Source organism: Anser anser (assembly GCF_964211835.1).
Source record: "Anser anser genome assembly, chromosome: 1".
Lineage (NCBI taxonomy): Eukaryota > Metazoa > Chordata > Aves > Anseriformes > Anatidae > Anser > Anser anser.
In genome coordinates this window covers 183,368,800-183,383,238 of record NC_139720.1, presented here as the reverse complement: position 1 = coordinate 183,383,238, position 14,439 = coordinate 183,368,800, and the positions used below count along the sequence as shown (strand labels likewise).

The 14,439-nt window shown below is 38.3% G+C and overlaps 1 protein-coding gene across 1 annotated transcript in view; it reads left to right on the top strand.

The window, feature by feature from the left end:
* Window positions 1-11: 11 nt before the first annotated feature.
* Window positions 12-14,439, top strand: part of CAB39L (calcium binding protein 39 like) — a 62,994-nt gene continuing 48,566 nt past the window's right edge. The window contains exons 1-2 of the mRNA XM_083796249.1: window positions 12-115; window positions 1,902-2,117. The gene's annotated coding sequence lies outside the window, so the exon portion shown is untranslated. The remainder of the gene's footprint in view (window positions 116-1,901; window positions 2,118-14,439) is intronic.

The window sequence follows — 14,439 nt, the reverse complement described above, 5'->3', positions numbered from 1 at the left end:
TTTTACGCTGTGTTGTGGGGCGAGGTGGGCTGTGAGGGGTCTTCCCAAAGCTGGGACCCCGTGGGGATGTGGTCTTGGCTGAATGCGTGCCCGTGTGGGAAATAAAGCTGAATGCGTGCGTGTGGGGAAAATAAAAACAAGCTGGGGGAGGTGGGGGGTGGGTGGTATGAGCCTTTACTTAGAGCCCAGGTAATAAATCAAAGAGACTTGGTAAATGCGTTATTTTACTGTTGCCCCTGTTGTTTGCCATGTTCTCATTGATACCGTTTTGATGCAATCAAATTCACAAGTTTGCATTGCCCTGAATGTGTTTGCATTGCGGCAATGCAAATTTGTTTTTTTACAGAGGCTATAATTAGCCCTTTTTTCTTTTTTTTTTTTTAAGAGGTGGGGTTGTGTTTATTTTGTTGTTGTTTAAGTGCTGAACATTTGTTAGTGAAAGGTAACAGTGCTGTGCTCTTTGTCACTGCTACTTTTTTTTTTCTGGTAACTGCTTTAAATTACAGAGATGAACTTACGCTCAAGTCGCTGTCAAAGTGCTTCTAGTCTTGTGGATATTATTAAAAGTATTTCTCTAATTGGGGTAAAGAATAGGAATTTGTCTGTGTGGAATGGTCTATGTGACTTGGCGCTCTAGTTAGATTTGGGATCTTCCAGAAGATTTTGATGTTCAGCATCTGCCTTGTACTTTTGTAAAACCTTCTAAATGTTTACACAGGCATGCCTGCATCTGTGGCTGTGTTTGAAGTTCCCCGATTAGCCCACGAGTACTGTGTAGCTCTACAGAGAGAAATGAGACAACTAACAAAAACATTGTTGGGAACAGGGTGGCTTAGCATTGCTAATGTGCTGATGAATCTCCAAATAAAAGTAGTCGTTTACATTTTAAAAAGAGAGATTTCTGTCCTATAATAGTTTATTTTAAAATTTAGTACAAGCTTTCCTTGCTCCTGGAGTATACTGCCTTATAAGCTGATGATTGCAGATTAAGTCATTTTGTTTTACTGAATTATTAGTGTATGTACATGTCCAAGTGACTACTGAATGTTATGAAACGCTTGCGGCATTATGAATTGTATATGAGTTTTTTGCAATTGCAAATTGCATTTGCACCAAATGCAAAGAATATGGAGGCAAACATCATGGTGATTGTGTTAATGACAAGTTATTTTAAAAGATGATTTCCTCATAAAGTTTTCCTTCCTTACATAAGTGTCTCCTAAATGGCCTCTAATGTTTGTGTACGTGTTTTGAAACTGTGGTAAGCATTAATCAGCAAAATGGGGATGGTACCGCAATCTCATAAACAATGAATGTTACTAAATAATCATATTTATGCTTGGATAGCAGGACCATATATGTCTGCTTGCCTGATGTGCTTAGGAAGTTAATGTTTTTTTTATGATGACATAGTTGCCATATGCTTCACAGTCACCAGCAGCAGATAAGCTCAAGCGTTTATTCAGATATAACTCATTGAAATGCAAGTATTAGAAATCTGGGCATAATTTTAGTTGGAAGCAAGTAAAATAACTCAATGGAGTTATAACACAATGCTAAGAAAAGCATTCCCTTTGCTCTGAGCAATCTGCTAGAGGTTATTCCATCTGCCATGATGGGGTCTTTTGCCCAATACCTGTCAGTTATGTGTGAAGATACGATACTGCTATCTGTGTTACCCCCTATAAAGTGCTAGCAGCACTCAAAAGCTTTTAACTAGGAATTGGGAGTGACAGAAGTCAGAAGCACATGACTGCATACTTCTCAGACAAATGAGAAATTAGTCATACAATATGCATCTTAGTTGATGCAAAAGGCAGTAGAAATATGCCTGACTTTTAAGACTATAAGGAGGCAATTTTGTGAAGTATCTGAATTCCCTTATTTTCTCTTTCATCTAGTGCTGTAAGTTATTCTACAACACAGCAGCAAATCCTACTGCTGAGCAGGTAAGCTCAGTTCTTCCCAAACTTTTTAACTGGCAGAAGCTCGCAAGCGATGCTGATCTGACATCCTGGAGACCTGCCCACAGCACTTCTCTAGCAGCAGCATAAGCTTCTGGGGACTCTCCCACCAGCTTTTACAGTCTAGACCTGGATGGACTAACTGCATCTAAGGTGAGGACAGCCTGTTCCATGTGCTTATGCACTTCTTAACGCTTTTGTTAAGATGACAATGAAAGGGTTGACTCTGCAAGTGAATGGTATAATTTGTTGAGTTGCTTAATTTCACTTTTGTATTATGTAGTTCTTGACATATTTAGGGAAGTAAGATGAATGATTGCATAGGCAGGCAGACCATAAAGGGCTCCTTTGAATGGGAGGAGATGACGTTGGCCCAAAATGAACCATTTCTTCCAGTTCTTCAGGGATGGTTTTATGTTTCATAATTCTCACTTACTTTTTTGTCCATTTCTGTCTGGATTGTCTGTTTTGATGATGCTTTTCTTCTTAAAGTATTTTTGTATCAGTTGAGTGCTATTACCTGCTCCTTCTCTTTTACATCCTCCTGTTATTCTTTGTGATTTAACTTGCTCCCTTATACGTAAGTATAGATAACCACACCTCATTCTTTCAAAATGTAGCTTTAACATAGCATTCACTTCTATTACATCGATTAGCTTAAGTCCGGATTACATATAGTCCTTTATTTTTCACCCATCTAATCCATTTTGGCAAAGATAACGGATCAGAGAACAGATCATAATTTTATACAGATCGTTGCTTCTTTACAAAACATGTTCAGCGGGGCATCCTTCAGCTTATCCTAGAAGTCTGGCTGCAACACATCATTATTTATGGAGATGCATACTAATATTCTCTGCAGGTACTTTGCTTACTAATTGGACTTATCACAGACTATTTACAGGCCCACAGGGCTATGTTTTGTACCTGTTGCTTTTGTAGATACCTTAGGTTTTATGTATTATTAGTATTAGATTTCAAACTATTCAATCAAAGAAAAGGCAGATTGGGGTCTCAGAGCCACTGAGCCTGTAAAATGATTTTGTTCTACCTGTGTTCTAAGGATATTCTCGTTCTTGACAATTAAAAGTCAGAAAAACCGTCTATTTGAGAAGTGGAACTTCTGAAATCATAAACTGTTACTGTCCTAAGGGAATCTTAAAATGCAGAGGCTGGCTATGAAACGGAAAGGAAAAAATTGTGTCACCATTTAAACAATAGCCTTCTTTCATGTGGAGGACCTAGATGTCTGTTAATTACCAACTAGTTTGAGGGTTTTGGAGCCTGGCCTAATCTGCTGAAACTCTTAACCATCCACTAGCTGGCATATCCTTCAAGGTCTGCATTTGGACACTGGTAATGTAATGGATTTCATCTTTATGGACTGTTTATGTAGTAGAAATGTGTTTTTTTTTTTAGCTATGTTTCTGTCTTAGAGTCTCAGTATCAACTGCCAACGTTGATTCCAGATAGTTGTGTGAACGCAGTAATAAGGGACTGGTTTAAATATTAGATAATGCCAGACAAAATCAAGCAGCTTGCGTTGTCTTTGCTGTGCCACAGCCCCCTTACAATTCTTTAATCAAGAGGCCTAAAACTGTGTTCTCCAGTTTTCAGTGACTGGGATGACTAAAGAGTCCTGAAAGCCTGTGATTATGGTTGTGCTTGAATTGAAAGGGCCTGCAATCATTGGAAACCAGGCTGTAGATGTACATGAAAGGAACCTAAAATAAATGGATGCCCAAAAATCTTTTTATCTTCATTTCTTTATGAGAATATAACTATATATTTATCTGAAATAAATTTTCACTGCTGTTCTCTGAAGTAAAGCTAGTGGTTGTAAAATATTCTGACCCTTCTGATTGCCTTGGTGGGTTTGAATGCAAATTAAAGTATGTGCACAAAATATTTTCCTTAAGATGTAGCAGACAAAAATTTCTAAGCAATCTTCCAGATATAGTGAATTTGCAGTGTTCTCACTATTAAAAGATGTATTAGAGGATGCACCACAACTTTTTGTTTTGCCTTTTATTTCTTAAAGCAAAGTGAAGAGTAAGTTGTAAGCTTTCTTTGCGATGTCAAGTGATTGATAGGTTAGTTCTGATCTTGGTAACAGCTATGCAAACACAAAGTAGTGAGTGCCTGACATAGTTGTACCTGACATAACAAAGCCCATCAAAATGAGTCATATAGCAAAAGATAAGTAATTATTGTGCATAGATGGAATAACCAGTTTCAGATCAAACTGAAATGTGCACATTTTCAAGTATGCTAAAAGAAATTTGACTGCAACCATAGAAAACAATGTAAACACGTCAAGGTGCAGACTAGTGTAGAGGCTCAGCATTGGGGCTCTTAAAAAAAAAAAAAAAAAACATTCTGGACTAAATAGTCCTTAGACCCAGCCTCCTGTGTGAAAACTGATTTAGCTGAAGAAAACCTTTGATTATTTTTCTTTTTCCTGATACAGTTCACTGTGCTGCATCAACAGTTGTTTCAGCCTGATTTTGTACTGGTAGAGGTGTGAAAAGTGGCAGGAAGGTGTGGAGAACAGCAGGAGCAGGCTTGGGAAGCAGTATTGTCCTATTAATATTGTGCTTGTCTGTGCTAATAGGTGTTATGGTGAAGGGTCAGGGAATCCGCAGTCCACTGGACACTTGAATTTGGCATTAAAAAAAAAAAAGAGTTCAGTTCTCACTGTGTCACTCAGTCTTCCCCTATTCATTTGTGTGGCTGCTTAGTGAAGCAGGTTCAGGGAACTGGTTGGGGTTTAAAAGAAGTTACGTGCTTGTCTCAGCTACTTTTATCTGAATAAATTTCCCCCATTTAATTCACTGTGCAGCCACTTGATATTTCTGTTTCTGTTAGGGAATTGGGGATGGCAAAGGGCCAAAAATTAGCATCTGGAGGTAGACTGATAGCTTTCTGATTTTATTGTCACTGTCACTTATCCCTGCTTAAAATGTTTGTGCAACTACTTTAGTATGAGTAACATGGTGGTATGTGCAGAACACTTACTGTATCCAAGTTATTGTGGCTGGTCTTCATTTCACAGCACAACTGTCCTAATCTTCAAACTCACTGCATTCTAGGTTGTACTACACCCAAAACCTTCCAGTTTATGAACAGCAGAGGTGGGTGGGCTTCTTTTGGGGGTGACTGAACTTAACTTCACTATTATTTTCTGCTGTAGAATTCCTGAGTGACTAGAAATGAAGAAACTAAGTTTGAAAATGTGTAAGGACATCCTTTCAGCAGCCCTGGACAGACAAAGTGAACTGTGGGTCTAAGCCTTTGCAACCCTTTCTCTTAAGAAATGTCCTTCACATTTCCAGCAGTGTGCCAACTGGCTGAACTTAAGTAATTGTATGAATTTGGCACTCCTTTCACAGAAGAGAATAAATATAGTATTTGTTATGAAACAGTCCAAAACAAACTTGGACTGCATGAAGATGACATCATTTTTTTAAAAAATAAACAATAAAAAATTGAGTGGTGCTAGACAATAGATTGGCAGCGATATGGTCTTAGAACAACTTAATCAGTTGTGAAATTACATCTTCAGTTTATTTTACAGTATAAAACAAACAAACCTCTGATAGTGATGTTTGTGTCTTGTCTTTCCTGTTCCAAGAGACCCTAATTTAGATGAAAGAAAGTGTTAAACAAGCAGGTATGTTTTGTTTTGTGTTTTTAACACCCCCACACACTGATAGATAACCAAGAAGCAATGCTGCAAAACTGGACTTTGAAATATGGGGCCAGTTATATGATAGCTTTTGGATTGGCTGATCTGTGTTAAAGCCCCCTTGTCAATCCAGCACAAAAGCATGTGAGAAAGGGGATGTGCAAATCTATTAGCAATATTTTATTGCATCAGAGAATACAGTTCACTTGCTCTGAAGTGGTGGAAAGACATTGTGTGTGACTTTTTAAGTAAGAGCACTGGAGATTACTGAATATGGAGAGAATGAGATAATGTGGAATGAGAATTCACTTCCAGCAGCTGTAGTGTTAGCAGCAACGTGTAACATTCAGCTCTTTGTTATGCCTTTTTAATTTATCATCTGGGAAGCGTGGCTGTATTAGCTTTCCCTCATCAGGTGTACCTTTTTAATTGTGTACTTTCATTTCCTACAGATCAGCATCAGTCAAACAGCTGTCTTTCACTTCTGCAAATAAGCTAAAGGCTACTGATTCCAAATGGTCATTGACTACCTACTGCCTTTGGATACAGGAGATCTCTGCAATATCTGGTTTATTTATTGTTACAAATAATGCACCAAATTGAACTTTATAGGCTGAGGGCAGGATTGCGGGGTGCTTGTATATATCTGTTAAAGCAATATGTTGTGTCTATCATATAATCAGTCTCTGGGAAAATTGTTTTTTTTTTTTTTGAGAAATCGGTTCATGTAACTTAGCAAATTAGCTGAGTAAGGCTGAACCTTCTGAATAGAAGTCCATTACATAGAAATTGTGTTGACCTTTGTTCCTAATCCTCTTCATCTGCAAGCCATTAATAGGTCTTGTGTCTTTTACATCACAATATGTATTTAGGTCTGGAACTGCCTGAGACATTTGTACTCCTCTACTGCAAGCACTGCACACAGCCTTGGGCAAAATACAAAAGTAAAAGACAAACTGCTTTTGGTCAAAGGTGCTGATGTTTGAGTGAACTCTGAGATCAAACTGGCTTGGTAGTCTCTAGTTCATGCTCTTTTTCAAAAATGTTTTCCTTTCAAAAAAACCAACATTAATATAAGGAGATACATGCCCCTACGATTCGTCTGTGTTCACCCCTCTTTTGTCAGGGAAAGGAAAATATTGCCAGAGGATTTCCCAAGATACCCTCATGCTATTCTAGTTTCTTGGGAAGGAGTTAAATGCTAAGAAAACACGCACAGAGATTCTGCCCATTGTTTTTCCTCTCTGTCATTGAACTCTCCATCCTGTGAACCGACTATCTTCTCTCGTCACGGTTCATAAGGTCATGGGAGAAGATGGCTGCTAAACTACATGCCATTCCTGTCTTTGAAGCTGCAAAACATGAGGAACTAAACAAATCTTCAGTTCTGCATGCTATGTTGTTACATCACTGATATATTTCTAAGAAAGCTTGTGAGAGCTGTCTCAAAGTGGAGGGAAAAAAGTGTGAGAACACGTGGCTAGCTAGAATGTGCAGAACTGAATGCCAAAAGATGCTGTAAGCAATGGAGGAGTCCCATCTTGATTTAGAAGTGGTTCAAGGGCAGCAGCCACTTTGTAGGAAAGAATATAAATTACTTATTTTTTATTTTTAAATGATTAAAGACAACTCTCCAGATTTTCTTTGGAACTTCTTGAGGCTAATTAAGGAGCAGTTCTAAAAATACCAGGAAGAAAAAGAACAGTGACATATGTCTGATGGCTGTGCTAAAGTTGTCAACAGTGGTGCTGAAAAGGCAGAACTGTTACGTACATCTGTAGCAAAAATGAAGCTGAATATTAGAGATAATCATATAACAATGAGCAAATCCTTCATCTTGCAGTAATAAAGACTGAAAGAACACTTGAAAATTTTTATTACAAATTTATGAAGACTGAAGAAAATATTTTTTTTAAATGGCTAATGTAAAACTGTCCAAGAACTTAAGTATTGAGACATGGCAACTGCTGTTCAATATGATTAATAGAAAACAGGCATTATAAAAAGTCTAGTATATCAGTTAGATTAAGGGTTTGATCTACTGTGTAGGAAACTGACTCCTGAAAAAGTTACACTTTGAAGAACGGTGGAATTCAGATACAATTTTGTGATGTTCAGTCGTTGAGTGTTTTTTTGCTGGTAATATTTGTTTCTTGTTTTGACAAGAGGGGAACAAAAATGCTGTTTCAAACTCCTTTTTTCTCCAAATAACATCTAATTTTGTAAATCTCTAGGAAACATTGGAACTCTTTGCAATTTTGGAAGGACAGCCAGTTCTCTGTAAATTGTCACAGGTTATCGTTACGTGTTACTTTTAAGGTTCCTAACCATGTCATCTATATGACTTTTGAAGTAGAAGAATTTAGAAATAGACGGTGTTGTTGCTGGGTTGAACAATGAGGTATTAAGTAGCTTATGTTTATGTCTTTAGTTACTTGGCTAATATGCAGCTGTTTGGATACGGGTCTTTTGTGTGGTGAAATCATTCAATGGAAGTTCTTGTGCTTGTGAAAGTAATTTCATCCCATGATGACAGCTTGTAGAGACTGTCTTGCTGTGGTTATGGAAAGTTAAAGTGGTATGACTCTCACTACATGACCTTCTCACGGGATTCTGTACTCTCAGAAAATAAGCCTTTTCTTTTTACTGGTGCTTAGATGGAAACTTCAAACCCGACCGTAATGAAGGACATAATTTGATGTCCTTGTGAGCACTGCTGCCTTTAAAGAAGTGGTTTCAGGACTTAGCTGTCATACTTTCACTACAGTTGGAGCTTTCAGTTCCAATTCCTTGGGTTTGGGAATCTCTGCTCGATTTAGTAGACAGGAAATTTTGTCTCCTTGTGACATTAGGCTTGGACGTGACACTGAGGAATGTCATATGAGAGAGAGAACTGAGTTCCTGAATGCATATTTGATATTAGAAAATGTGTTCTGTGGATGTTCAGGCTCAGATAAGTGTTACATGCATCTTTTGTTGGTGGTGGTTTTGTTTTGTTTGATTGTTTTTTTCCTAAGATGTTGGATAACTTCTCATTTCTGGGCTGATACAGCTTGAGATTCCTTTTTTATTTGTGAGTGGGTACACCTTATTCCTTTCGGTGCCAATCATAATTATTATTATTTCTATTGAACAGCAGCAGCCTTTTACCCCTCCACAGTGTAGATTTTCATGGCAGGTAATTATTTTGTGATTGGATCCTGAGAAAGAAAACAACCATTCAGAGTATAAAATGTGTAAGTTGTTTCTGTAGGATGAAAGCAGGTATGTACACTACCATTATCATGAGAAAACTGCCGTTGCTTGAACTGTTTCCAGAGGGCATAACAATACTTGTAAGTGTAGATCTGTATGCTGTGTAAGAAGGAGCTGTCAGATTTCATTGAGAGAGATGCAGACAACTGATGCTTGCCAAGAATATTTCCATCACTGCATTTGACCTGATGCAACCTATGTATCTAGAGATTGCCATTAATGTCATGTGGTGCTTTATTTTCTTCCAAGTGTCCAGAGCCTGTCAGGGGTCCTCACTGTGACGGCTGCCCAGGAGCAGCGCTGAATCAAAGCACACCCAGGTGCCTCAGCTGCTCTCCCTCCAAAACAGAGATTATTCTGAAGACAAGCACTCTGCTGCATGTCAACTCTTGTTCAGGCCAGGCTTCCTGCACTAAAAATGCCAACATGCAGCGGGCCTGCTTCCACCTAAGGAATTCTAGGAATGACCCTATTTTGTTAATTGAAAATAAAGGAACTCAAGCCTTAATTGGGCACTTTGTGGTTGTATGTGCCTGGCATAATAATTAATTTGTAGTGTCCGTTGTTGGGCAACACAGATGGGGAGAACAGCGGATGACTTTTTTGGAGGGTGGGAATGTATATGGTTAAGTTTTCCCCAGTGGGGCTTAACGTTATTGAATTACATATAATACTCTAAAGGTTAATTGGCTCAGTAGGGTAAACTTTTTGCCAGAATGGTCTACATAGCTTTCTGGAGAGGTATTGGAGTGCTCCATCCTGGGACCAGAAGAATACGTGACTAAAATCAGTGTCAGGGGATTTGTGACAACAGGGACCATTCATCACGTAACGGGGGATGATCCCATTATAGTTGTGTTGTGATTCTTCCTGTGGGCCAGAAAGTGCAAGCATCCAATGTTGCATGACTGACTGTCTATCTGTTATATGAGGGCAAATATATTTAGTCTGCGAAGTGATGAGTATACTTTAATTGTTTCTCAAGAGGAAGGACTTTGGGGTACTTGTGGAGACAATGGCTCTGTGTGTAACTTGAGCTTGATGAATTGTTCTCGAGGTTCCCTCTTCTGATCCAGTATTTTAAACTATCATTATTGCAGGACAGGATCTGGTAATGAGCAAAGATGTGAGAAGACCCAAGTTTTCTTTGTCCAAGGAAAAACTGTTGACTGTCAGAAGTTTTCTTGCGTGACTTTGGGCAAGCCAGTTCAGATCAATTCTTGCGTAAAAATAGCAGCCTTATTTTTCATGAATTATTGTGATGCTTAGGTTTTATTGTCTGACACTGGGGAAAAAAAAATAATAATAATTCTTCATCTGAAAGCAGCGGGTTTAGACTTTCAGCCTAGAATTATTCCACTTTTGGTTTAGCCTGTCTGTTTTTGTAGGATTATTAACTTGACAAGAGTCTCAGAAGTTTGTTCTGTCTGTGGATGTAGTTTCTAGTGATGTAGGGTTGTCATACCTATCTTCCAGAAAAGGGCACAGCAAGCTGCATGCTGCCTAGTACAATTATTTGGTTTCTATCACTATAGTGTCAAAGCACCTTATGTTCTTTAATGCATTTGTTTTTCCATGGGGAGACTAAATGGCTTTTCCAAGTTCACATAGAAATGTGTGACACAAATAGGAACTGACTCTTGGTTTCTTTGGTTTGAACTCATTTCGTCGTTGGTACGACACCCTGCCTCTGTATTGGGCTTTCTGGTAGTATTTATTCTCTTATTTGAGGCAATCACTTGAAAAATACAGTGGTTCTGTGGGTAAATTCTGTCTTTGCTGCCCTAAAGAAATAATTGAGTGGAACGCAGTAAATCACTGATGTTGCTGATTTCTTGTTTGATCTCTCATCCAGAGAGAATAGCTATCTCAGCTCTCTTGGCTGCTCAGTCTGAGGAATACAAGTACTACAGATATGATTTCAAAATCTCCCAAGAATAATAGTTGCTGCTTTGAACTTTAAAATGAATGGCTATGGAGCCATTTGTAGCTATTTAGCATGATGATTTTGGATGAGGCTTCAGGAAATATCTAAGGTGCTAATTGCCAGAAGCTGGAAGAGTAGGATGGTCTTTCTTTTGGTATATGTTTCTTTGTATATTTTGTGCTTGGCCTCAGCTGATCTTCGACATGGGAGTTGATGGAGCTTTGTCTGATCCAGAATGATGGCTCCAGTTCGTATCTACTAACATTCTTTAAAAATACATTTCAGAGTGCACATCTGTCTCTGTTTGCTCAGCGCCAGCTCAGTTTCCTCATACAAAAGTGGATATTACTCATGGGAGCATTTAACTTTTGGTTTAAATTAACCTTAATTTTATTTGTTTGCAAATCATCTTGAGAACATCTAATGAAAAATGCCTTAGACTTCTATAGAAGTGGTCAATAGAGGAAAAGGCTTAATCCATTTTTTATTTTCTCAATCTGTCCTCTCCTCTTAGAAACGGAGCCGCACATTACGTATAATTATTGTCATCAAAAATCAGTTCATCTGTCTAATACTTCCATTGCAAAGCACCATTTCAGGCTTCCCTCCTCCCATTTTCATTTCTATAAATGAAATAACCATTGACTTCTTTAAAAAAAACTAACAAAAATGGCTGCTGAAGTGACTGAATATACAGTGACGGGATAGAAGCAGTTTGTAGGGGTGAAGGCAGCAATTACATTAAAAGTAACCTGCTTAGCTCTTCAGGAAGTTACTGATTTTTGGAGGGCTACTTTTTGTTCAAGTCCACAGGTAAAAATCCTGATGTTGTGTGCTCACTGTCCCTCAAGGTAATGTTCTCCACTCATAAAAGTGTGAGAATAATTATGATTCTTGATTGTTTTATATTGGGACACGGCAGATAAGGAATGTGACATTTTATAAGTGTCTTTTTAGAGCAGGCATAAAGTTTTCATCTGTGTTTTATTTTTTCAGATGCTGGGCTTTAATAACCTCTTGTTTAGGGTTGTAATTCTTGTTTGGGGGGAAGATGCACGAGGAAAGGGATTCATTTTTATCTCGCTTTCTCTAGTTAGAAGAAAGGATGGAGCTGATGAATGCCTTTAAAAATAGTAAAATTTCAAATATGCTGGCTCATACATAAAGTATTTCATACATAAAGATGTCAGGTAGAAAGGCCGGTGTTGGTTGTGTGATGCTGGAGTGAAGCACATGCGAATTATATGTTCAGTAAAAACTTATGAGCAGTTTATAAGAGTTAGTGCAGGTGTTTCAAATCCAAACCAAACCGAAAAATCACTCCAGCAATTGTTTTTATTTGCATTAACCGAAGCAGGAAGAAAAGGCAGTGTGCGCTTAAGATCGCTAGAGGGAGCCAGGAAGAAGAAGAGGGGGCAAAACATTGAGGACGTTTTCATTTTCAGTAATAGCTTACACAAAAGCACCCAGGTAATCCTTTCTGTTTATTTCAGCTAAAACACAGCTATGGCATAAACTGGCGTAAGAAAAACCATCTGTCTCCACATACCGTGTCCCTTTTTACCTTGTCGCGTATCTGGATGAGCAGCCAGATGTTAACTTGTCTGTCGGTGCAGGTGTCCCTTTTCAGGGGATCAGTCCTGAGCTGCCCTCCCTTCAAGATGATAGGAGAGAGACAAAGTGTGGGTGTTTGTGTGCGCGTGTGTTGGAGAGAGATTAGATGAAGAAGAGTTTTAATGGCATTAATTTGCAATGGCCACATTACGGGGGATCTGAGGAAAAATGAGCATCTGCAAGCTTGTAGAATAATACACAAGCACGAAGTTGCTGTAAAATCTCCCTTATGGGGTCTTAAAAGTGTTATTGGACACACTTTTTGTATTGCTTTGTTGTAAAGTTAAATGCCTTGAGTTAAAGTGTAGCATCTTTATAGGGCAGATAACAATGGAAGTGATTTGTTTTTAGCCCTCTCCCTCCCTCCCCAGCTGATAAATTGCCACAATTTCATTATCTTGGGATCTGTGAGAGTAGGAAGAAATCCCGTGGGTGGGTTTCTTTGGTTTTTAGGTTTGGGGGAGGAGGCATCTTTTTTTTTTTTTTTTTTTAGTATGTTAAAGTTTCCATTCTTGATAACGTGGTATTACACAACTAAACCAGTTGCTGTGTAGAATTCCATTTTGGTTGCCCGGGGCCTTGGCACTGAGCAATTTTGGGGGAAGGAAGGAATTTTTTGGTCGTTATCTGAGGCTGCTTAGGGCTTTGGAATGCTGGAAGTAATCTTGGAGGAGGTAGACAGACTGTAAGTGGGTGATTAAATGAGCAGAATTAATATACATGTACTACATGTTTATCATCTGCCTCTGTAATTTATTGCTACCACACTCATTGTTCAAGCTGCATAATTTCTCTTTTCCATTTTAGAAAATAAATGGAAAGGGTAGGAATAATGGAACGTGTTTTTTTTCTTCCCCCTTTGGTCTTCATTAGATGGCATAATTTTAATTTAAGAAAACAAGGACAAGCATGTCTCAAAAGTACTCTAACCCTACGTTAGCCTGAGGTCTCTCTTCACTTTAAAGGAAACAAATATAATGGAATTTAAATATGTGGAGGCTGGAGTCCCTTAGCAGTGCACAGAGGGTTTTTTTTCAGTGTACCTTGAGACTATAAAGAATTGTTTACTATTCATAATTACATCATTCTAGATGGTGTAGATGGCTACAAATTACGAGCTGAAGAAAACATTATTTCTTTTGAAATATTTAATAACGTCTTGGAGAGAAAAAAAAAGATCAGGTAAGAGCATTAAGTAATTATAGCTTAATTTATGTAGGATGGTGCAAGGCCTTTTCCTGTCATCCGAGAATTAAGTGCACTGATGATGAAACAGAATTGGAAAAGCAGAGAGAATTTTTTCCCTGCCCATTTAGACGGCCTTCTTTGAATTGTTTCTCTCAGCTGCAATGCAAGGGTGGTGGCAGGCACGTTTCTTACTCTTCCTGCTTGTAGAAAGCTCCTGTTAAAGGCAAAAAGTATTTCCTCAGGTAGGAGACTGACAAAGCTGATCTGTAAGTTGAGTGATATTCAATGTACTCCTTGGAAACATGAAAACAGACATATATAGTTAAAAACAGATAATAGTTTCCTAGATAATGTTTTTATGCTTGTAGATCACTGCTTACTCAGAACGTGCTGTGAATACTTTTGCTAACTTAGTGATGCACAGGTTATCCAGTGGGACCCTGTGGCGTGCAACTAAAATGGCCTTTTTGTGATTATTCAAGCAGTTTCAGGTAGATACAGAGAGGTATCTTTTTACCCATTAAAATGTTGATGGATACAGTATATAAATCATAAAATTTCCCAAGGGAAAGTTCAGATAAAGGGGAGAAAAAGAAAAAAAAAAGTTCTCTTTAAAAGAAAAGTAAACAGTGGAAGCTAATGATATAACATGCTTAGGTTTTTGTGTTTCCTTAGGAAAAGCCGGTACCTTCTGTTGTAGCCCAAGGGCAGAGCTCTTATCATTTGACTTTAGCTATGCTGTTTACTCAAAGGCTGTGGTATCCCGATTAAAAATAAATACCAAACACAAAGGGTCAACGCCA